Source organism: Vulpes vulpes, chromosome 4 (assembly GCF_048418805.1).
Source record: "Vulpes vulpes isolate BD-2025 chromosome 4, VulVul3, whole genome shotgun sequence".
Taxonomy (NCBI): Eukaryota; Metazoa; Chordata; class Mammalia; order Carnivora; family Canidae; genus Vulpes; species Vulpes vulpes.
Genome location: NC_132783.1, coordinates 32,748,213 through 32,771,969, shown reverse-complemented (window position 1 = coordinate 32,771,969; position 23,757 = coordinate 32,748,213). Strand labels below are relative to the sequence as shown.

Sequence of the window (23,757 nt, the reverse complement as noted above, 5' to 3'; positions counted from 1 at the left end):
CTTGTCAGTGTTGCAATAAAAATCATAAAATCTGAAGTATCGGGGATTTTAGTAATTCCCTCACTAGGAATTTGTCTCAGGAAATAATTAGAAACTTGCAAGATTTGTATAAGTAGGTATTGTAGCATCATTTATCAATAGCATAATAGACTTGACTATTGACCTGTAGAAACATGAGTAAACATATCATGGCATATCCATATGAGAGGAAAAGACAGCCATTTAAATTAGTATTTTCCAAAAATAACATACAAAGATTCCCATCATACAATGTAAAGAGAAAAAGAACAGGTATAAGAAAGTTAATTTTGAAAATTAAAAAAAATATATATATATACATTAAAAATTCAGATGGAAACATGTCAAAGTGAAAGTGCAACATTGATCAAATCTGGAGTATTGAATTGCAGATGATTTAAACTTTTTTTTCTTTATAACTTCTTGTATAATGCAAAATCCCTTCAATGATCTAATATTACTTTTAAAATTAGGAAAAATTTTTAAAGAAATATAACTTCAAAAATCTGTGTTGTTTTATGGGTAGCTCTGCTTAAGAACAGGTAGATGGGGTGCTCCTGGCTGGGTCAGTCTGTAGAGCATTCGATTCTTGATCTCCAGGTTGGGTCGTGGAGTTGGGCTGAGAGCTTACTTAATAAACAAAACAAAACAGAATAAACAAAAAAACCCAGGTAGATGGGCTAAGTGAACATTTAGTGTCCTTCAGTTCTATTAGCCATCTGCCCAGTCCTATTAACCAGTAACCACTGAAAGGAATTCTATCCAATTAGTAAAGGCAGAAAGAAACCATGCTTTTGTGAGTTCTATCTGTATCTCTGTGCATATCTGCTGCCTTAAACTAATGGACTATTTATTGAGTTCAAGCTGTCCCCAAGGAAGGCTGTTTTACTTTGCTTCTATGCAAGCGTTCACTTTTTACAACTAGCTACTGAATCAAAACCAGCAGCTGGCCAACCATGCTGTCGCACAGAACAACAGCCTGAGTCCAAGATTCTCAAGAGTGAGCCTGCTCGGATATCTTGAATATGCCTGCATAAAAAAGCAGACACCACTGAGGATGGTTCTATCTTCTTCTGTTCATATGATAAATACGTAAAATTTGAAGACAAAACAAGGGCCACATCCTATTGGGTGACCTTGGGAAACTCCATTGCACTTCAGTTTATTTATCTTTAAAATAGGAATCATAATGACTTTCTCGGATTATCTCCTATAAAATATTGTAAGGTAAAGGTTTCTAAACTGCAGTGTTACATGATAATATTCACCTTTTTCACATTTTTTTTCTTTTCCTTTTATATAGTGATGCTAAAGAGACAGTAAAATAGCAGCAGTCTTCCTGCTTTGCCCAGGACTCATGCCGCTTTTTAATGTGATCTCAAAATGGAGTGCAACTGGATGGCCTGATGCTATTTATTATCACCACTTAAAGTGAACCCATATGCCAGTGACATATTGAGCTGACAAGCTGTGATGTCATTGGCAGGAGCAGCACTTCCAGAAGGCGGAATTGCTGAGGATTGTTTATGACATTATCGTATGAACATATTGAATGCTGCTTGGTCAATAGTAGCAGTGGTGTCTGGGGAAATAAGGTCAAGTGAACTGAAGTACTGAGTTACTAATGATTTAGGGGTGACAGCCGTTTCGAGGCAACAGCTAGACGCAATGGATTATGTGTTCTCTTTCTAAAATTAAGCTTATGTCCCAAAGAGTTGTCAGCACTTATTTCTTTTGCCTTCAAAGAGCTTATTAATTTTGTGGTAGATGGACATTTTCCTTTTCTTTGTCAAAATAGAAAAATGCCCAGCTGTGAACCCATCCTGCTGTTTTCTTTAGCTGTTTTATTACTGAATTTATAGAACAGTATTCCTGCCTTTTTGAGAAAGGAGAAATATTATTGATGTATTTTACAATGGAGAGTATACTGTTCTGATTCTCTTTCTACCTTACTGATTATACCTTCCCTGACACCCTACCTAGATCATTCTATGACTTTTTTTTTTTTCTGGAGCCTGGTAAGGAAAGAAACTTGAGTCAGCACCACGTATTTTTAAAGCCTTAAAAACCAAAATTCATTGTCCTGTAGGTAATGGAGTTTTGATGAAGGCAGGGAGTTATGGTAATAATAATCATGGAAAGATCATGTTGGCAGGTATGTGGACTGCAGGCAGGGAGACATGTAAGGAAGTTATTAAAATCCAGATGACACATGGGGATTTCTTTAATGAGAGCATTAGTAGTCAGGGATTAGAAGGATTCAAGAAAAATTTAAGAGGTAAAATCAACAAGTATAGACTGGGTGTAAAGATGATTCCAGTTTTCTAGATTAGGTCCCTAGGGTGATACATCAAGAAGTAGCTACCAGTGCTTTTTGTCTACTTACACTGTTTCTTGAAGTTTTAAAATCCACATCTTTAAATTGTATTTACTTGTTTTTTATGTTTGTTTTTTTCTTTTAGATTATTCGATACTTGACAGGAAAATGCTTTGTTTGCTTTAGGTCTCTTACTGCTCAGCACACTGCTTGGCACATTTCAAAAAATGTTTTTTAAAGGAGTCACCTTGAATATAATTATAACTGTATTTTCTTTTATTTATTTAAAGATTTCTATTTGTTTATTCATGAGAGACACAGAGAGAGGCAGAGACATAGACAGAGGGAGAAGCAGGCTCCCTGCAGGAGCCTGATGTGGGAGTCGATCCCAGGACCCTGGGATCATGCCCTGGGCTGAAGGCAGACACTCGACCACTGAACCACCCAGGTGCCCCTATAACTGTATTTCTTTTAAACATATGTTGACTTTCTTTCTCATTAATCTGAATCATTGTGTCATTATTGAAAATGATCTGATTAGGTGAAATAAATATTTCAATTGCATGAGTCCTTGTCTTAATTGACTTTCCCTCAGTGTACCACAAATATCCAAAATATAATAAAGCAAAAATACTCAAACATAACCAAAGATGAAAACTCAAAGCTGTTTTAACTATTAATTTAAGAGAGTAGAGCCAGTTGCAAGCCCAACATTCTTAATGTCTTGCTTCTGGAGGCTGTAGTTCTAATTAACCTAAGTATGGTCCTTCATGACTTTGGAGAATGATGAACCTGCCAATGGGTTAGCTGGACTTTAAGATTATCTCTAGAGCAAAACTGTTGATACTACTCTCCTAAGGAAGAGATTTATTTGTGGTTATCGCAGTGGAATCGTTTTCATTTCTTAAAGCAATCTGTCATTTCACGGTCAACCTAGAATGGTGGTATTTTCCATTGTTATTCTTTATCACTAGAAGACTATAAAAATCAGGAATAATAAAATCAAAGCTCCTGGGAGCCTTTTAAAACTGTTGGAAAGCGGTTTTGTTTATCAAGTACACAGTTTGGTATGCCTACTTTTCATATAGTTTTGAGAATATATGCTCGATATAATTAATATAAACTCTACTATTTATAAGATTTAGATTTTAATCAAATTAAAGATCATTGTCTAAATTGAGCCATGACCAATTTTTATGATTATGAATTATGACTAGGCTACACAGGAAAACCAATCTCATGACTTTATACTCTTATGTGTTAGAATGTTCAAGCCTGGAATTACTATGAGTATCTGCAAGGTCATTAGAATCCCTTCAAAGGGAAAGCAAGGCATTCTGCTACTTGGAAAAATCTGTCACATCTGTAACTGGCATGGTCTGCTTCACTCATTTTTCTTAATCTGTGCCCTGTCACCTGTTGGTTAGTGAGTGACCTGCTGATTTTGTTTTCTTTATCAAACCTTTGTTTCTGTAGGACTATATTTAGAATCAGTTTCTCTACGACAGAAAGGTAAAAGGAGAGGTGAAAGAAGATGAAACCAGGGATGCTTTGAAGAGCAAATAGCAAAGATGGGAAGGGAGTGGATGGACAGAGGAAAAAGACACAGGAAAGTCCCCAGTAGGGACAGTGTAGTAACCTCCACACGATCTATTATTTGTGCATTGACCATACGGACAAAATTGTATGGAAACATTTTAACCTATAAAATACATGAGCAAACTGTCCTTCAAAGGCATTACTTATATATATTATTCTTATTAGACTCCAGAAATTTATTTTGTCTACTATAAAGAAGTTGAATTTCTTTAAACAAAAACCTCAATATAGAGTTTTCACTAACTCAGAATATCTTTTTTTAAAAGATTTTATTTATTTATTTGAGACAAAGAGAGAGCATACGTGTGCATGCATGAGCAGGGAGGGGGTGGCAAGAGGCAGAGAGAGGGAGAAGCAGATGCCCTGCTGAGCAGGGAGCATGTGGCAGGACTCCATTCCTGAACCCTGAGATCATGACTGAGCTGAAGGCAGATACTTAACTGAGTCATCCAGATGCCCCAGAATGTCTTTTCTTTTAATTAGTCCCATTAATAAGATTTTACTGCATGTATCTAGTACCACTCACCACTTTATATTTAAAAACTCAATGTTAACTGACATCAGTGAGAAGTTCCCGTAGACATTGATTGCTTTTAAGTTTGAAAGGAGTATACTTCTAAATAGTCATTAGTTCCTTCAAAGAAGATGATTCCATTCCAGGGTAACACATTCCTTGGTGCCCAGCTAGAATGATGAGGCATTTCTCCCAATTAGTAAAGCTGGCTTGCATTTAATTTAAATTAATCACTAATTGAACTATCTTGATCCTAGCAGCATGACATGTAGGACTATTTAGCAATGAAGTAGTAAGAAGCTGAGTATTTATTTATTTATTTAAAATATTTTATTTATTTATTCATGAAAGAGAGACAAAGGCAGAAGGCAAAGGATCCCTGCAGGGAGCCTGATGTGGGACTCCAGGATCATGCCCTGAGCCCAAGGCAGATGCTCAACCACTGAGCCACCCAGGCATCCCAGAAGATGAATATTTAATAGAAAGAAAGATCTGTTTTTTAATTGAAAAATTCATTATCACTGACAATTCTTGGGGAAATTTTTGCTATCATGGCAATTATTCTTAGGAGAATCTTGCCTTGCTTTTTTGCTGTAGAATCAAGGTGTTTTGATGATATGACTCTAAATAAGAATCACCTTGGGAAATAATTTCCCTTGAAGAAATTATTTAAATCACTTGTGGAGAATACTTAATAGTTGTTAGTTTAGACTTCAAATAAATTTGCATGGTAAGTGATAAAGTGTTTTTAATGATGATGAAAGTTTATTTATTATTAACAAGCACAACTGGCCACTCATCTGTCAAGTCTCCATTTAGATGTTTTTTCTTCAAGGAAATCTTTTCTACCTATAATTAAGTGAACTTAATCATTACATTCTACACAAGTCCTCAATAAATATTTGCTAAAAAAAATACATGAAAACCTATATGTAATATACAAAAATTTTACTTTTTCTATTAACTTGGATTTGAATTTGCATGATTTATAATTTGCATCTAAATATGCAGCAAATATCTACAATAATTCAGCTTTATTTGCTACTAGGATGCATTACTTCTTATTTCATTAAGATTACATTTATTTTTAGATTTTTAAGAAGTTATACATATTATTAATTTAGTTAATAATTAATTTAATATCACTATTAATGATGAAATGCCCATCATTATTAAAACTTAATGAAAGATGTTTAGCTTTTTTTTTTAAAGATTTTATTTATTTACTCATGAGAGACACACAGAGAATGAGAGAGAGAGAGAGGCAGAGGGAGAAGCAGGCTCCCTGCAGGGAGCCCGACATGGGACCCGATCCCAGGTCTTCAGGATCAAGCCCTGGGCTGAAGGCAGCGCTAAACCGCTGAGCCACTCGGACTGCCCAGATGTTTAGCTTTAATGCACAATTTCCTCTTCCACTTTATCCATTGGACTGATTATAAGACCAATTCACCTTCAGTATTTGAAACATACATGAGACTATTCCTCTGTTGTGGATAATTGTTTCAGTTGTGAATATTATATAAGCAAGGAGAGAAAATATGGTTTAAATGTTCTGACTTAAAATACTTTGCATCTTATGAATATTATGTGCAGAATGCCTCAGTATTTTATTCCCTGTTCTCTCTTTACATTTTATATATTTAGTGCTCATTGTTATGTTTCTTGAAATAAAATATCATATAAGTTCTGCCATAAATGTTGAGCCAGCTTTATAAAAGTGGTCTTGCTTAAAACTACAGAATTTGTCTGGGAGTCACACGGGAAGGTAGGAATGTGTCCGGGCAACTCTCAGATGCATGCCCTCTGCCCTTTCTTGAGAGCACGATGCATGTCTCTGTAGTTTCTCAATTCCTCTTGCAGTTAGATAGCACAAGTTACTTGCATCTGGTTTTCAACTCAATTCCCAAATAGGGTCCATGGCTATAAGGAGTGGAAAAGCAGGATTACTATTTATTCCTCTCACTGTGTAATCTATAAAACTCTCTAAGCCAAGCAAAGTCTTGTAGGCATTGAAGGTCAAAACAGCAACATAGATACGTTCATTGATAGTGCTAGTGTTGCTTGGGTAACAGGAAATCTAGACAACAGGCAGCCAGAAATCTTAATCTCATTAAAGAAACTAGCTAATAGCAAATTGGAAATATTTGATTTTGTATATCTGGTATTTTGAGTCCATTCATTTAAGGTTTTTTTTTTCTTCTTAAGACTATATCTCCAAAGGATATTGAAATTTTATGCTAAGTTTAACTGATATGAGAGTTATGGCTGATATGCTTAGACTCCGGTTGGTAGAGACTCTGCTTCTCACATTGGGCTTCTGAGATCTCCCTCGGGGTTGTCATCCACCTGCCAAATGAGGAGGTGAGAATGTGGAGGATGGTGCAGGGGGTCTAAAGGAGGATTGTGCAACCCTGGGAGGGGGTATATATATATGTATATATATAATCTTCCGCTTAGGTTCCATAATCTATCTTGTGGTCTAACCAAGTGAAAAAGGTGTGAGAAAATGAGGTCTTCAGGGGGGTGACCATTTTCCAAAAACAACACTTTTTCATGAAAAGGCAGCATTAGTTTTTGGTGATTCACTTCTCTACTAAGAGAGTGAATGTGATTGCCATTTTCAAACAACAATGAAAACTGTTTTTAGAGTATGGTATGGAAAACAAGGCTATTTTTAAAAATGGAAACTAGGGGGCATCTGGGTAGCTCAGTCAGTTAAGCCTCTGACTCTTTTTTTTTTTTTAAGATTTTATTTATGTATTCATAGAGACACACACACACAGAGACAGAGAGAGAGAGGCAGAGACACGGGCAGAGGGAGAAAAAGGTTCTATGCAGAGATCCTGACTTAGGAATCGATCCAGGGTCTCCAGGATCACACCCTGGGCTGCAGGCGGCGCTAAACCGCTGCGCCACCAGGGCTGCCCACCTCTGACTTTTGATTTTAGCTTAGGTCAGGATCTCAGGTCATGATCTCAGGGTTCAGCCTGAATTGGTCTCTGTGCTCTGCGGGGAGTCTGCTTGAGGATTCTCTCTCCCTCTCCCTCTGCTCCCTCTCCAACTCACTCTCTCTCTCTCTCATATAAATAAATCTAAAAAAAAAAAAAAACCCAGAAACTAAATACTATTAATTTGTAATTGAGTAAGTTTAGGACTAGCAGGGTTTTAGAACTAGAGGGGTTGCTATGTCATGAAATAGAATCCCATTTAGATGATTAAGGAGATATTCTTAGATTTCAGAAATTCAGAACAGTTGTTCCCCTTTTTTACTTCTGGTGATTATTTTTAAGTGAAGAGATAAAAATCCCTCTTTCTGCAGTAGCTTAAATAAAATTGCTAAGCAGAATGATAGTTTTATTTAGAAGATATATACAACACATCCTTTTGTGTTATAATGATTATATAAATATTCTATGATGCTAAAATAAATTACTGTGATTAAGAATAACTATGTCCTCATATACTTTGCAAAGTATTTCTAGGTCTTTATGCCACTTGGGCCCCTCGATGACCCTTTGAGAAAGTTAGAATAGGTATTTTTACCTCTCCTTTTGGACAAGGAATATAATACAGAGTTGGAGTTTTTGTTTGTTTGTTTTAAGATACTCATAGAATTTAAATGGCTATCTCAAAAGCCTTTGGATTATAAAGGTTAGATGAGTGAGAACTGTAGCCATTATGATGCTGTTTTCGTGACCCATAGTGATACCTATCCAGACACCGGGAAGGACCATTATTGTAGATTTTTCAGTTTGTACAATCTATACACATGACCACAGATGCAGATAATGTGAGCATCACCAAGGTGACTGAAATGACAGATCAGCATTGCTGGTTTTTTCATTTTGCTGGTGCAGGCATATTTTGTGTATTGGCTTTTAAATATTTATAGGATAGAATTCCAAGAGTGGACAGATATTATGCGTTTTTTCTTTTAATCCACAAGGCGAAAGTCATCAAAACTGTAGCTTCAATGTATGTATTTCTAAACAAACCCAGATCTATTTCTACTATTTTCAAGAACTGCCTTTATTTCGTACAATTGACTTTTCATCCTTTATTCGTTGCCTCTTTATTGAGTTTTTATTGCCTAGATTGTTCAGTACAGAGATAAAAGACAAGGCCCCTTTACTCAAGATCACAGTCTCATGAGATACAGACCGAGAGGAAGCTGAGAATTCTTATAGTCTAATAAAGGTGAAGAAAGAAGGGAGCCTTATAAGCCCTGGGAAGAGAGGTTAACAGCCTTGGGGAGGATGGAGAATGGGTGGTGTAGAAGTGTTCTGGAGGAGGTCATATTTGAATTGATTCTGGAAGGATGAGTAAGAGTTCAAGTGGACATGTGTTGCTTTTTAAAATGTAAAATAAGTCTAAAATATTATATCCACATTTGGGCTTCAGAAAAAAATATTTAAAGGACAGCTCAGTAGAAAGTCATTAACACTGGGAAACAAAAGTAATAAAAAATACTAGGTGCTAAAGTCAGCATGAAATAAATATGGTTAGATTCATAATGAACTTGAACTTATTATGTACTTCCTCACGTATAGTGACCTACATATATTTCTTGATTTGTAAAGTTTATCCTTTTCTTTAACTCTGTCCCTGTTCTGACTCTAGTTATCCTAAATGAAATAAGTCCATACACCCACTGTGAGGCACTTATTATATGTATTTTTTTCCATAAGTATATAAATATTATGTATGTTAGTTGATTATTTATGCCTAGTTTCATTGTATCAGCCCTCATCTTTCATAGATTTCTGTAGCACTTACATTTCTGTGGGTTTTTTTTTTTTTCATTATTCCCAGGGCAATATAGATTGCCTACCTAGATGTCATCCATGTTTGCAAATTTTGACTTTGTATGTGAAAACAAAAACCTTTATCTAATTTTCTTTTAAGAGAGATAAATTCTTATCTTCTGAAACAGTTTATTAGGAGTGCTGCATGACTGTAGGAGAGAAAGGGAAAGATAGAAAGTCTGGTCTGGTCATTAAGATAAAGCACAGTCAAATTTGAGTTGTCCACAGTGAGCAATGATGAACTTCTTGCTGTTCTTGACTTTCTTGAACCCAAAATGCTCCATGTTTTCTACAATCTTCACATCCTCTTTCACTTTGCCAAAGACCTTATGCTTGCCATCAACCACAGTCTTAGCAGTGCAGGTGAAAAACTGGGAATCATTTGTATTGGGTTTAGTATTTGCTGTGGGCAAGATGCCAGGACCTATATGTTTTGGGATAAAGTTCTCATCAGCAAATTTCTCCCCATGGATAGACTTGCTACTAGTGCCATTATGGTGTGTGAAATCACCACCTTGACACATAAATTCCCAAATAATTCCGTGAAATGTGGAACCTTTATAACCAAATCCCAGTGTTCGGAATGCAAAAGGTTTCTGCAGTCTTTGGAACTTTGCAAATAGTGTGAAGGCGATGCAACCTAAGGGCTTGTCCTTGACTGCAATGTTCAAGAACAGGGTGGAGTGACCTTGGCTGGGTGGCAGCATTGTTGGTGGCATCTGCAAAACCTCATTGGTCCTCTTTTTGAAGATTGAAGTGCTTCTAGAATTCCCCGAATAGCATCATATGCTGTCTATAAGAAATCAGAAACCATGAATGTTTTTTTACTGGGTATGTATAAATTCCTGTGTCAGCTATCTCTTAATGCTCTTCATTATAATAAGTACTGTGGCGAACTAGTAATGTTTTGGGAACTGCAGGCTGTGTAGAGCTCAGGGACTCTGGAGTTCTCCAGAGGAGGAGGCATCTCCCTGAGAGGCACAATTGAGTCACTGGGAGTTTTCATAGGCGCCTTTCTGGCTATGTGAGAGGGCCTTCATTAGTATTAGCATTAGCATCATGCTTCATTTTCTTTTTTAAATTTTTTTTATTTTTAATTTGTTTTTATTGAAGTTCGATATGCCAACATATAAAAAATACAGAACGCTTCATGAATTTGCATGTCATCCTTGTGCAGGGGCCATGCTAATCTTCTCTGTTCGTTCCAATTTTAGTATATGTGCTGCCAAAGCAAGCACCATCCTTTATTTTCAAACATAATTTTAAAGTGGAAGTGTTTACCTGTGTAAGGAAGGATTTAAAGCACACCATCATGAACAATTGGCCTCACAGTTCTAAAAGCATGATCATAGTCTTGTTTTAATGGATTTCATGTAACAAAGCTCAAAAACCTCGGAATATTAATCTTTTACAAAACGGTATTTAGAAAAGAAGAACATTGTATGTCTCCAAAAGACACTGAAACAGAAGTCAAATGACCTGATCTGGAAAGGAAACTAACATTTATCTGCATATGGGCCTTTACCTCTGCTGGTGGAACACAGTAGTTCATTGACCTGCTACAATTGTTACACAGACATAATTAGCACCATACTATACAAATGTGTAAACTGAGGCCCAGAGAAGTTGGGTGACTGTATCCCGAATTGGAATACAGGCTTTTCTGGCTCTCCTATGTATGGTGTCACCTATCAGTTCTGCTTAAATGCATCATTTGATCTTTCTCAGCTATAGTTCTCATAGTTAATTATCACAGCGTAATGAACTACCCCAACACTTAATGCTTAAAACAACAATAATTTAAATTCTCTCATGCTCCACTAGACTCCATTAGCTTTCTTATAGTGTAGTCTCAGGACAGCATTCCAAGAAGGTGAAAATGGAAGTTGTAGGATGTCTTAAGGACTAGGCTCTAGAAGCCCCATGGTGCCACTTCACCACGTTCTTTTAGTCCAAGCAAGTCATAAGGCCATCCCAGGTTCAACAGGTGGAAAATAGATTTTATCTCTTGTGGGAGGAATTGCAAATATTCTATGACCAACTTAATCAGCCACTATTCTTTTCCGATTTTGCTTTTTAAGATGTATTATGTTGCAGTATTACCAAAGCATTTAAAAATGTTAGAATGCAGATTTAGATTCTTAAATGTGTCTTCTAATTTTGTCCTACTTTATCACTGTGAAGGAGCTATTTGAAAGAAGAAAATGAGTGTGAAGGTACCTTGAAAGCCTATAAATAGAACCCTCTGTAAGCTAAGGTGTTATTAAGATTTATAGAAGATGCTGGGATTTATAGTTGAAAGGCATTTTTAATAGATTAAAAATAAATGAAAGAGAGATTTGAAACAAAATCTAGTTCATAGGGCATAGAAATTTTCCTCAAGACTCGGAAGCATTGTTGGTTTTTTGAAATGTAATAAAATGTGATTTTTAAAAATTAAATGTTTTGTTGCTTGTGTGTGTAGAATCAAGCAACGAGTAAAAGTTGTGTGAAGTCAAAGTCTTGCCATCTTTTGGGTAGTTAATAGTATTAGACCCAGATACTCCCACACCAAGAAGTCTGTGGAATCATATTATGGACATGGGATCATCCTGCCTAATGCAGAAATGCCAGATAACTCAATCCCAATTCCTCTTTCTAAAATCTAATTCCTTTTGGCATCTCAAAATATTGTTGCAGTGTGCAAAAATGAGTTCTAAAATGAGAAACCGCAATGGTGCTACAAAAAAGATATGGGATTTCTTTTCTAAGGGAGGGCTGAGTGAGATGTTGGGACTTTATTTAGGAAGAAGTTCTTAAAAATTAACAACCTTCAGAGATGCAGATTTCCAATTAGGGAATGAAGAAGTCATGAGAATAAAAGGTACAGCATAGGGAATATAGTGAATGGTATTGCAATAGCATTGCATGGTGACAAATGGTGGTGAGCATAGCACAATTGTGAGCATAGCATAATGTATACAGTTATTGAATCACTATATTTTATGCCTGGAATTAATGTTAAATTGTGTTTCAACTGTGGTCAAATTGAAAAAATGTATTGATGTGTCAAAAAGGATTTATAAGCTGGTCACCATGACCCTACTTCCCATACTCACATAAGCTGCTTGCCTGTGTGAGGCATTGAGTTTGAAATGGTGACAGAATTATGGCTGAACAGAGCCAAACTCCCTGATGTTTAATAACTAAAGAATCTGGGGGCTGCTACTGGGCATATCAATGGTACATTAGTGACAAAGAGTGGAGACTCTCTGGTGTCAGGGTGCAAAGTGAAGAGATGAACGTAAGAGTTCATGTATCTGCCTCCTGATCAAGCTCTGAATAAGTGATACAGATTCGGTCTGTCTACGAACCATACCATAAAAGCCGATTTGGGCAGTAATACTTTAGCACAGATTGCACCTGCTGCTCTTAAAATGCTGCTTATCAGGCATCTTTAGGAGCATTATATTGATATCCAGTCCAAGACAGCCTGAAATTTTGACTTCTCTCAATATTTCTGTAACTGGTTGATGGGCATTAAGGAGGGCACATGATGTAATGAGCAGTGGATGTTATATAAGACTGATGAATTACTGACCTCTACCTCTGAAACCAGTAATATGTTATATGTTAATTGAGTTTAAATAAAAAATATTCCTGTAAAACTACTTCAAAGAATGGAGAAGAAGAATTATAACTCCAAACTGCGTTGAATTCCAAACTCAGAAATTAAGGCAAACTGAAGAGTAGTCCAATTCTTTGATCGAATTTTGGGTTGGTATGGTCTTTATAAGATGTAACACTTTATCTATATATATATTTTAAAGGTTGTGAATTTTATTGTGTTTATCATTGTTAACTTTTTCTCAGAGTGAAGTTATGATTTTCACACCAGCTGGCAACTTTAAGATTGATTAGGAAGAAAAATTATCAAATGATGGTAGTTCAACTTTCTGAAACAAAGAGATGAAATAGATGAACATGGATAATTTTGAAAATTGTCCAAATTAGCTTTAAATAATAGTAGCTAACATTATTGAGTGCTTATTATGTGCCAATATTTTAAGAATTCCACATTAATTAACTAATTTATCCCTATTAGACAGCCCAGCTTTATAGATGAGGAAATTGCAGCATAGGGAGGAAATAAAACTTTGTCTAGATTCACAGAGAATCTAGACAAACTGTTTCTGGCAGTTTTATTTCCATGTCTGCTCTTATTTTTTTAAAGATATGTGTATATATATTTTTAAAGATTTTATTTATTTATTCATGAGAGACACAGAGAAGCAGAGACACAGGCAGAGAGAGAAGCAGGCTCTCTTGTGGGGAGACCGATGTGGGACTCGATCCCAGGACTGCAGGATCATGATCTAAGCCCAAGGTGGATGCTCAATTGCTGAGCCACCCAGGTGTTTCACCATGTCTGGTCTTAATCATTCTCTTCTACCATCTCTTGGCTTATCTCTGTCAGACATGCATCCAATCTCCAATGGATTTCCCAAAGGCCTGGGTAATGGATTTTGTAGAATTGTCAAAACCCAATTATTATGCATATGTTATCTTAATCTATACGAATTTGTGATAAGGTGTTCAGATGGCTGCTGTTTTGTGACACTAGGTTGGGTACTTTTAGAAGCTTTAGAAAATCTTTCAGGTTATTAAATTACCATTTCAGCCACAAATATATGCTTTAATTCTCTATAAGCTTTCAGGTTATTAAATTACCGTTTCAGCCACAAATATATGCTTTAATTCTCTATATTTAGTCCCAAACTCATTATTTGTACAAGAAATAATTTGCTATTTTGAAATTCTGCTCATTATGTAATAGTATTGACACATTCATTGAAGCTTCAGATAAAAGTCTTCTGTCCTCTCTTCTATCACCTTATTGTCCAGGCACTATGTGAGCACACTGGCTGAATTATCACAGGCATGCAACAAATCTTCACTGAATGAAAGACAGTGACTTCACCCTAATTGTTCTTCATTTGAAAATTCACTGAAATTTGTTGCTTCCTTTTTTTAGTAATAGAGCTTGTAGCAAAAATGTCAACTCTATGATAACAAGAACTTAGGTGTTTGGAATTCACTGTGATTCTTCTTTGATGAAAATCTGTCTCAAATTCATAATTAATTCAGCCAGTGTTTATGTTGGACCCAAGTGTATAATGAAACTTTCATAAATGAATAGAACTTCTTGAGCTTCCTTTTTGGTTGTTTTTGTTTCTCTTTTCAATTAATGATGATAAATTTTCCTGGTGAACATATGGCCAACATACTAAATAAATGTGTGTGTGTGTGTGTGTGTGTGTGTGTGTATGTGTCTTAAAGATTTAATTTATTTATTTGAGACAGAGAGTGCACATGAGAGGGGGCAGGGTGCAGAGAGGAGGGGGAGGGGGAAGCAGACTCCTCACTGAGTGGGAAGCTGGATGCTGGGCTCAAACCCAGGACTCAGAAATCATGACTTAAGCCAAAGGTAGACACCTGACTGACTGAGCCACCCAGGTGCCCCACATTAAATAAATATTTAAATTAAATTGGAATTGAAGTAATTGCAAATCAAAGTCATTTTCTCTGCTTATTCTAATATATCTGCAAGTCATATCCTATTGAATTCCTCTGTGATTTAAAAAGAATAGTTTCTTAAAAAGTAGAGGAATACTATTTTGCTTAATCATTAGATTAGTAAAAAAGTAGACTTATCAACCTATCTTTGAGGCAACGACTTAAAGTCATTAGAAAAGATACGGTCTTGAAGGAATCTCATTTATGTAAAGTTTACAAGTTTGGACATTTAACTGGAAACCTTTGATTATGTATTCAAAACAATTACTTCAGCACCAAGAGGACCAGAAAGAATTTATTGCCATGGAGAGCACTGTATTGCTCTCGTATATAATATAAAGTTAAAACTGCAGTGGATCTCAGTTATCTTCTATTTCTCAGCAACTTTTTTTTTTTTTTTTTTTTTTTTATTTATGATAGTCACAGAGAGAGAGAGAGAGAGGCAGAGACACAGGCAGAGGGAGAAACAGGCTCCATGCACCGGGAGCCTGACGTGGGATTCGATCCTGGGTCTCCAGGATCGCGCCCTGGGTCAAAGGCAGGCGCCAAACCGCTGCGCCACCCAGGGATCCCGATTTCTCAGCAACTTTTAAAGATATGATTGATATAGATATTTAGTGTAGGGTACAGTTGGATGTTTTGACATATATGTAAGCCAAAAAGCCATCACCACATTGAGAGAATCAACATATTTAGTGATCTTTGGATGGATGATGGTATTTGAGATATCAGAACCAGATTCCATTTTTTCTCCAGCAAAAATTTTACTACTGAGTTGAATTTTAACATTAAAGTGAGATTTGTCTGCATTTATTTGTGTTTAGTCACAAAGCACTGATTTCTAACTAGATTAGATATATTCATTTTTAAATTCGGGGTGTGGCTGGAGTATAAACTGTAGCATGACTGGCCTCCAGTGGTGTCTTTGAAGAATAGCACTGCTGCGAGATTCAAAGAGGTGAGATTTTAGCAAAGAGCCATCACATGTTAGCTAAGATCCTATGCACTAATCGGCAGGGCTGGTGAAATGGAACATCCATGATGGGATTTGGGAACTATTTTCCTCTAATCTCAGGATTCCCTCGTATGGAAAAAGTGTTCTGATGCTAGCTGATGCTTTAATGAAATTGCTGCTCACAACTTTTTGATAGAGGAAGAATTACACTGCTTTTCATTTTCTAAGAGAAGACACTTAATTCTCTCTGGCTATCTTTTCTCTACCCTGCTGATACTTCCTCAATATATATATTTATTAGAGGTGCCTGGGTGGCTCGGTCATGCCTTCAGCTCAGGTCATGATCCCACAGTCTCCCTGCTCAGTGGGGAGTCTGCTTCTTCCTCTCCCTCTGCTTCCACCCCAGCTTGTGCTCTCTCTCTCTCACTCATTCTCTCTCTCAAATAAATAAAATCTATCTATCTATCTATCATCATCTATCTATATCTATATATCTTTATTATATTACCTGTTTTTTTTTTCTTACAGCTTTTAATTTTGGTTAAATACTCCAAGAACTCTGAAATTGTACCTGTATATGTAAACATCAATGATCTACATAACAATGGCATTGTTAATTTGAAGTGATTTTAATGATGAACGTAGGTAACCAGGAGATTTGCTTGTGATTAGTATCAGGCAGGAAGACAAGCAGTATTCAGTATTCAGATTTTAAATGATTATTTTTTAGCATGTCCTTTCTTGATAGTATTTCTATTATTCTATTGTCCACAGCAGTAGAAAAGAGGAATCATAAATAAAATGAGGGAAACCAGGGAAAGGGTCTAGGTTAAAATAAGCAAAGCAGATATTGTGTTTTTCTGGTTGTAAGTGTAATAATAATTAGTCTATAGAAAATTAAATCCTCCAGCATAGGAAAAAGAGAACTTCAAATACTTGGATTGGTCAGGGCCAGTTATGAGTTAGGCATGAGTATCTGTAGCCCACTTAGGTTTTTTCTCAGACTTTTCTACTCACCTCCTCCGGGCCACCATCACTACATACCTTTCTCCTTCTGATTTCTGGCTGAGGGCAGGAACTCTGGAATATTTATTTTTGCCTAGTATCTCATCTAAATAGATTTCTACTGTACCTCTCATTGTCTGTGTATGCTTACATTTATGTTCTTCTATGGTTTTTGTACATGTGGGTTTGTATTAGGTAAGTGTAATTCAGGCAATGGCAGATGGAGACCATATCCAGATGTCCAAATTTTCTTAGGTCTCTTCAGCCATGAATCCAAATAAAGTTAGTTTAATAGTCACATGTCTTCTTTTATGCATATCAGCATCTCAATCTCCTGAAAAGCCAGCTCTTCTTGTTCCATTCACTACTCTTGTATTTCTTTTTTGGAGGGGGCCTCTCCAGGTGGGGTCTAACGTGTGCTCATGAACAAGTCATGTGAACTATCTTATCAGCTGCCATAGAGTGCCTGAACACATTGTCCCTTTTCTTCCACTGCCTAGTCCTCTATCACTAGGCTCCACTGAGTCACCAGCACTCCGGTGCCAAAGATACATGTTATCTGATTGGAGTTCATTCCCCATTATGTTATGTTGAAGGGTGTAATGTTGCTTTGTCCCAGTGCCTTACAAAATCCATCCTAATTCTTTGAATAAGGTTCAAATATGAGGAAGATTTGGGAGCTGATAAGGAGTTAAATGTCTGTGACAGCAGCCAGCTCTTCCTGTTTTATGAAGAAGACCTTGTTACTACATGAATCTCCTGTGATTTGATCCTCTTTCCATTTGGATGAGTTCTTTACCAAAAGGCTCCCTGGTCTCTTTATTAATTAGGATTAATTGATTAAATAATTGATTTGCCATTAGAACCAGTGAAGATCCACAGCAACAGTGGCTTAAATGAGTTGGAAGTTCATTTCTCTCTCATCAAATAAATCGAGACATGAATAATCTGGGGCTGGTATGGTACGCACTTGACTGGGTCAGGAATCTAGGGTTCACCTATCTTTTGCTCTGCCATTCTCACCATGAGATTTCTACCTCATAGCCTGAACTGATGGCTCAAGATCTAACCATTATGTCCAGCAGAGTGGAGAAAGGGAGGGCATGCTTTGTCTTTAAGGACAATTTCAAAAGTTGCAAGCAACTTTTTAAAAAATCCTATTGGTCATCACAGAGTTATGTGATCACACCTGGCTTCTGATGAGGCTGGAAAATATAGCCTTCTACTATGCAACCACATGTCCAATTATTATCATGGTGATTTTTCAAAGCAAGAAAGGAGAACAGCTACTAAGGAAAGACAATTGGATTTTTTCACAGTACCATTCAAATAGATTTCTGGAACACCCAGCCTACCAGTCAACCTTAGACCAAACCAGTATTAATTGCTTTTAAGGCCATCATAGGCTATTTTATTTGGTCCTCTGTATGACAAATTATTACCACTCCTTTAATTTCTCTTCTGGCTAAGGTTGTCTGTTAATTCTTTAAAAAATTGTCCAGTGCACTTTTCCTTTTCCTTTTATCTCATTGGATTAGCTTAAAGTGAGACACTCATTCTCTGTGCTGTGCTAGAATTATCTATATGATGTGATTAATTACCTGACTATGCTCTTTGTACCAAATTGTGTCAGATGGCATGCTTTGATGACAAGTATTCATTCCCTTGATAACAAAATGAGATAAAGAAATAACAAAAAAGCCAAGCTATAGACCAATATCTGTCATGAAAATAGATGTGAAACTTCTCAATAAAATACTAGCAAAGAGAATGTATAAGAAAGATTTGTACATCATGACTGGCATTTATTCTAGATAGACATGTTAGGTTCAACATTAAAAAAATCAATTAGACCAACAAGGTAAAGAAGAAAAATCACATGTAGAAAAAACATTTGACAAAGTGCAATATCAAGTTTTGTTTTGTTTTGTTTTGTTTTTAAGTAAGTTCTACTCCCAACATTGGGCTCAAACTCACAACCTCAAGATCAAGAGTCACATGCTCCACTTACTAAGGCAGCCAGGCACTCCCAATATCAAGTTTTAATATATATATATATATATATATTATATATATATTACCTATATATATATATATATACCATATATATATATATATAACAGCAAACTAACAATAGAGGAAACTTACTCAGCTTGATAATGAACATATACCAAAAAAAAGGTCATATACAAAAAACCTACAGCTAGCATTATATTAAATGGTGAGAAATTAAATGCTTTCCCCTGAGACTGAGAAGAGACAAGAATGTTCCCTCTCACTTTTCTTATTCTGCCTCACAGGGGAAGCTTAGTTAATACAAAAAGACAAGAAAAGGAATGTATAAAAATATTGGGGGAAAGAAATAGAAAGATGGCAAATACACATGTTAAAATATGCTGGACATAGTAAATTTAAGGAATTGCAAGTTAAAATAACGAGACACCATTGTACACCTATTGGAATTATTGAAATCCAAAAAAAAAACCCCAAAAACTTGATACTATCAAATACTGGTAAAGATGTGGAGTAATAAGGACCCTTATTTATTACTGTGGGAATGCCAGTGGCACGGTCACTTGGGAAGTCAGTTTGACAGTTTCTTAGCAAAGCTAAACATAGTTTTACCATGCAATCCAGCAGTTGTGTTCCTGGGTATTCACCCAAGTGAGATGAAAACTTCTGTCCACACAAAAACTGCACGTTTATAGCAGCTTTAATCATAATTATGCAAAACCTGAAACAATCAAGATGTCCCTTAATAAGTGAATGGATAAGTGAACTGTGTTGATCTGTGTAATGGAACACTATTCAGTGATCAAAAGAAATGAACTCTCAAGTGACGAAAAAGACATAGAGGAGTTATATAGAGTTATATATATATATATATATATATATATATATATATATATATATATTTGTTTATTGTAGTTCAATTTGCCAACATATAGTATAACACCCAGTGCTCATCCTGTCAAGTGCCCTCCTCAGTGCCCATCACCCAGTCACCCCATCCCCCCGCCCACCTCCCCTTCCACTACCCCTTGTTCGTTTCCCAGAGTTAGGAGTCTCTCATGGTTTGTCGCCCTCTCTAATTTTTCCCACTCAGTTCCCCTCCTTTCCCTTATAATCCCTTTCACTATTTCATATATCCCCGGATGAGTTAAACCATGATTGTCCTTCTCCAATTGACTTACTTCACTCAGCATAATACCCTCCAGTTCCATACGCATCGAAGCAAATGGGGGGTATTTGTCCTTTCTGATGGATGAGTAATATTCCATTGTGTATATAGACCACGTCTTCTTCATCCATTCATCTGTTGATGGACACTGAGGCTCCTTACACAGTTTGGCTATTGTGGACATTGCTGCTATGAACATGGAAGAATTTTAAATGCACATTGCTGAGTGAAAGAACCAAGACTGAAAAGACTTCATGCTATTTGATTCCAACTATATGCCATTCTGGAAAAGGCAACAGTATAGAGATAATAGAAAGATCAGTGTTTGTCAGGGTTTCTGTGCTGAGATGGAAGAGTGATAGGTGAAGCATGGAGATATTTAAGATGGTGAAACTATTTTGTACGATCCTTTAATGTTGAATACCTGACTGACATCTCACATTATTTCCCCCTATACTTCTAAGTTTTCTCCTCTTTGGATCAAAAGAAAAGGATGTTAAAAAAAAGAAAAGAAAAAAGAAAAGGATGTTGCAGAGAGAGGGGAGGTAGAGGACAAAAGAAAAAGTTAATACAACAGACATGCAACATCTAATTACGTTGTTCTGTTCTTCACAGAATTACTTTTCCTTCCTGTTACATTTACCTAAGTTACTTGCCTTCATCTACTTAGAAAATTCAATTATAAAATATCTGTTTAATATCTGAATTGTCTGAAATTCAGTAGAGACCCGAGGAGAACTTTTCATCAAACCCATGTAAATACACCCTTGTTTTGTCTACTCCTGGTGTAATTAAATCACAAATGGGGCTTTTTTGTATTGCTGTAATCCATAACATAAAATGCAATTGACCTTAGTGTGAAACACAAATACTGTGATACTGCTTTTTTTTTTAGATTTTATTTATTTATTCATCAGAGACACGGAGAGAGGTAGAGACATAGGCAGAGGGAGAAGCAGGTTCCTTGCAGGGAGCCCAATGCGGGACTCAATCCCAGGACCCCAGGATCACGACCTGAGCCAAAGGCAGTTGCTCAACCACTGAGCTACCCAGGCATCCCAAACAGCAACTGTTAAAAATAGTGTTATCTAAGACTATAGAGTTCTTCGAAGTGGAAAATGATTTTTTGAAATAAAGGGAAATATTAGTGATTTTTTGAAATAAAGGGAAATATTAAATTTTTGAAAAGTAGTCAAATGTTGCTCTAGTATACATCACCATGAATTTATTGTAAGTGGCTAAAATAATGGAGAATCCGGCTTAGCACTAAGCAAAATCCAGCTGAAATATGTGCTTAGTACTTTTGAAGCACCTAGGATCTCTGGAAATGCATTACCGAATACTATTTGTACATTGAATGATTCATCAACATTCAGGAGGACAAGCTTTTATTGTCAGTGTTTTAAAAGTCAGCTATATGGAGTTGATAGAGTATATACGTTAGTCATTTTTCAGGAAATGGAGTATGCGTGTAAATCTAGATGTTTAGGGGCAGCCCTGGTGGCTCAGTGGTTTGGCACCACCTTCGGCCTAGGGCGGGATCCTGGAGTCCCAGGATCGAGTCCCATGTCGGGCTCTGCCTGTGTCTCCCTCTGCCTGTGTCTCTGCCTCTCTCTCTATGTCTTTCGTGAATAAATAGGTAAAATCTTTAAAAAAAAATCTAGATGTTTATTTAAATCTAAAACAAGAGGAAGATAAGCCTAGCTTTGTAGTAAAAGACTAATATTTGAATTGTAGCAAGTTAAAAAAAATTAGTTGTTCTTTTTGTACTCTTCCTCCATGCCTCTCATTCTTTCCCTCTGAAGACACACAAACTGCTTACCCAGGCAGTAATTTTTAAAATAGCAATGATCTCGGAAAACTGGGGTTTTGTAGTATTTGATAGTGTTAGAACAGGCTGAAGGGTAAATCTTCTTTGTCCACATTATCATTCTCCAGTCTGTTTCTCTTTTCAATATTAAGTTAGGAGTATAACCTCTACTTAATAATGTTCTTGTTCCCTCAGTGAAATACCACAATCCTTTTTTTTTTTCAAAGTTAAATGCTGTGTGTGTGTGTGTGTGTGTGTGTGTGTGTGTAAGAGAGAGAGAGAGACAGAGACAGAGAGACAGAGAAACAGAGATTTTGATGGAGACGTGGTGGGAATTCTGGGTTGGGAAAAGGGGTAGAAAAAGAAAGGAGTTTTTGCTCTTTTAAGAATTTTGGCAGACTTCATCACACTAAGAACTTTACAAATCTGGACAGTTGCTTTGAAGAAAAGAATTGTGAAAAATGTGTAATTAAGAAATAATTGAAAGAGAAGATAGGATCAAAAAAAAAAAAAAAGGACGGCAAGTGAAGTATGTCTGTTACTTAAAATTAGTAAAATAGAGAGAGGCCTGGCTGGCTCAGTCAGTTAAGCATCTGCCTTCGGCTCACACCATGATCTCAGGGTCTTGAGATTGAGCCCCACAGCAAGAAGTCTGCTTCTCCCTCTCCCTTTGCCCCTCCCCCTGCTTGTGCTCTCTCTTAATAAGATAAAATCTTAAAAAAGAAACCCCACAATCCTTCAAAAATAAATAAAATAAATTTAGTAAAATAAAATATAATGGGTGAGGGTGGAAAAACCTAATATTGGTAAAAGTGTAGTATTGTTACTGGACAGAGAACCAGTTCTGAGCTGAGCTCAAGTTTGGCTACTTGCCGCTTGAAAATCAATACTCAAGAGACAAGTGATGGTAGGAAAGAAAAGGTTGCTTTATCCAGAGAGCCAGCAGCCTGGGGAGATTTTAGACTGCTATTCAAAGACCCTCTTCTACACCTAGATGAGGCTGGAGGGTCTTAAAGAGGGAAGATGCAGAAAAAGGGAAGGGGGCCTATGTTCAGGAGATGCAGGTACCCAGGCTAGTTGCTTGTTGATATGATCCTGAACAGACATGCTATTCTCCGGGGCAGCTGTGTTTGGATTGTAGTCAGGGCTTATCTTCTGGGAAGGTCTGGTCCTTCACTCTTCAAGGCCACTGGTCTGCAAATTTCAAGGCATGTAGGTTATTTCTGCTGCAGACTTAGGTCTGTAAGGGACTTAGGTCACAAGCAAGGAGTACATAAGTTTGAAGCAAGCTTAACTCAAGACTAGTTGGAGTGGGACGCCAGGGTGAGTCAGAGATTGAGCGTCTGCTTTTGGCTCAGGTTGTGATCCTAGGATCCTGAGATCAAGTTCTTCATCGGGCTCCCCACAGGGAGCCTACTTCTTTCTCTGCCTATGTCTCTACCTCTCTCTCTGTGTCTCTCATGAATAAATAAACAAATCTAAAAAAAATTTCTTAAAAAAGAAAACAACAGTAGGAGTGCTGTTATAGGGTCTTGGGACCCCTCCTGGCAGTGTCTAATTAAGGACAATGAACAGCAAACATAGGAAGTAGCTAGACTCCAAATACTCAATGATTGGGGTGTTCATAGAAAATGGCCCCAGGAAATAGGTAATAATCCACCCAAATTGAGAAAGTCTAATGGACATGACAGCAGTGTCCCAGCAGGCAGGTAGAGTGGAAACAAATTCAGGAGAGGTTTGGCGATTCAGTGGAATTATGAACAGTTGGTAAACAGGTAAATCTTGTCAGTAGGTAGCACTTCTGAAGTCCTACACATTTTACCAACCCAGTTAGGGATTAAATTTAACATCAAAGCGTAGACACAGTTATCTAAAATGAAATGTGAAATGAATTGATCCTACATTTTGGCAAACTGGAAAGGAATTCCTCAATCCCTTTTTGCCTCAAGATAGGATTAGCAGAATTTGGAAGTGTATATCAAATGGCCAATATCGTG

At 36.7% G+C, this 23,757-nt stretch overlaps 1 protein-coding gene and 1 non-coding gene across 51 annotated transcripts in view; one reads left to right on the top strand and one right to left on the bottom strand.

Annotated features, from left to right (window-relative positions):
- ANK2 (ankyrin 2) overlaps positions 1 to 23,757 on the top strand; it is a 543,251-nt gene that overhangs the window by 247,015 nt on the left and 272,479 nt on the right. The window lies entirely within an intron of this gene.
- On the bottom strand, positions 10,386 to 10,491 carry LOC112931034 (U6 spliceosomal RNA). The gene has a single exon (XR_003237254.1). It is a non-coding gene; the product is annotated as a U6 spliceosomal RNA (small nuclear RNA).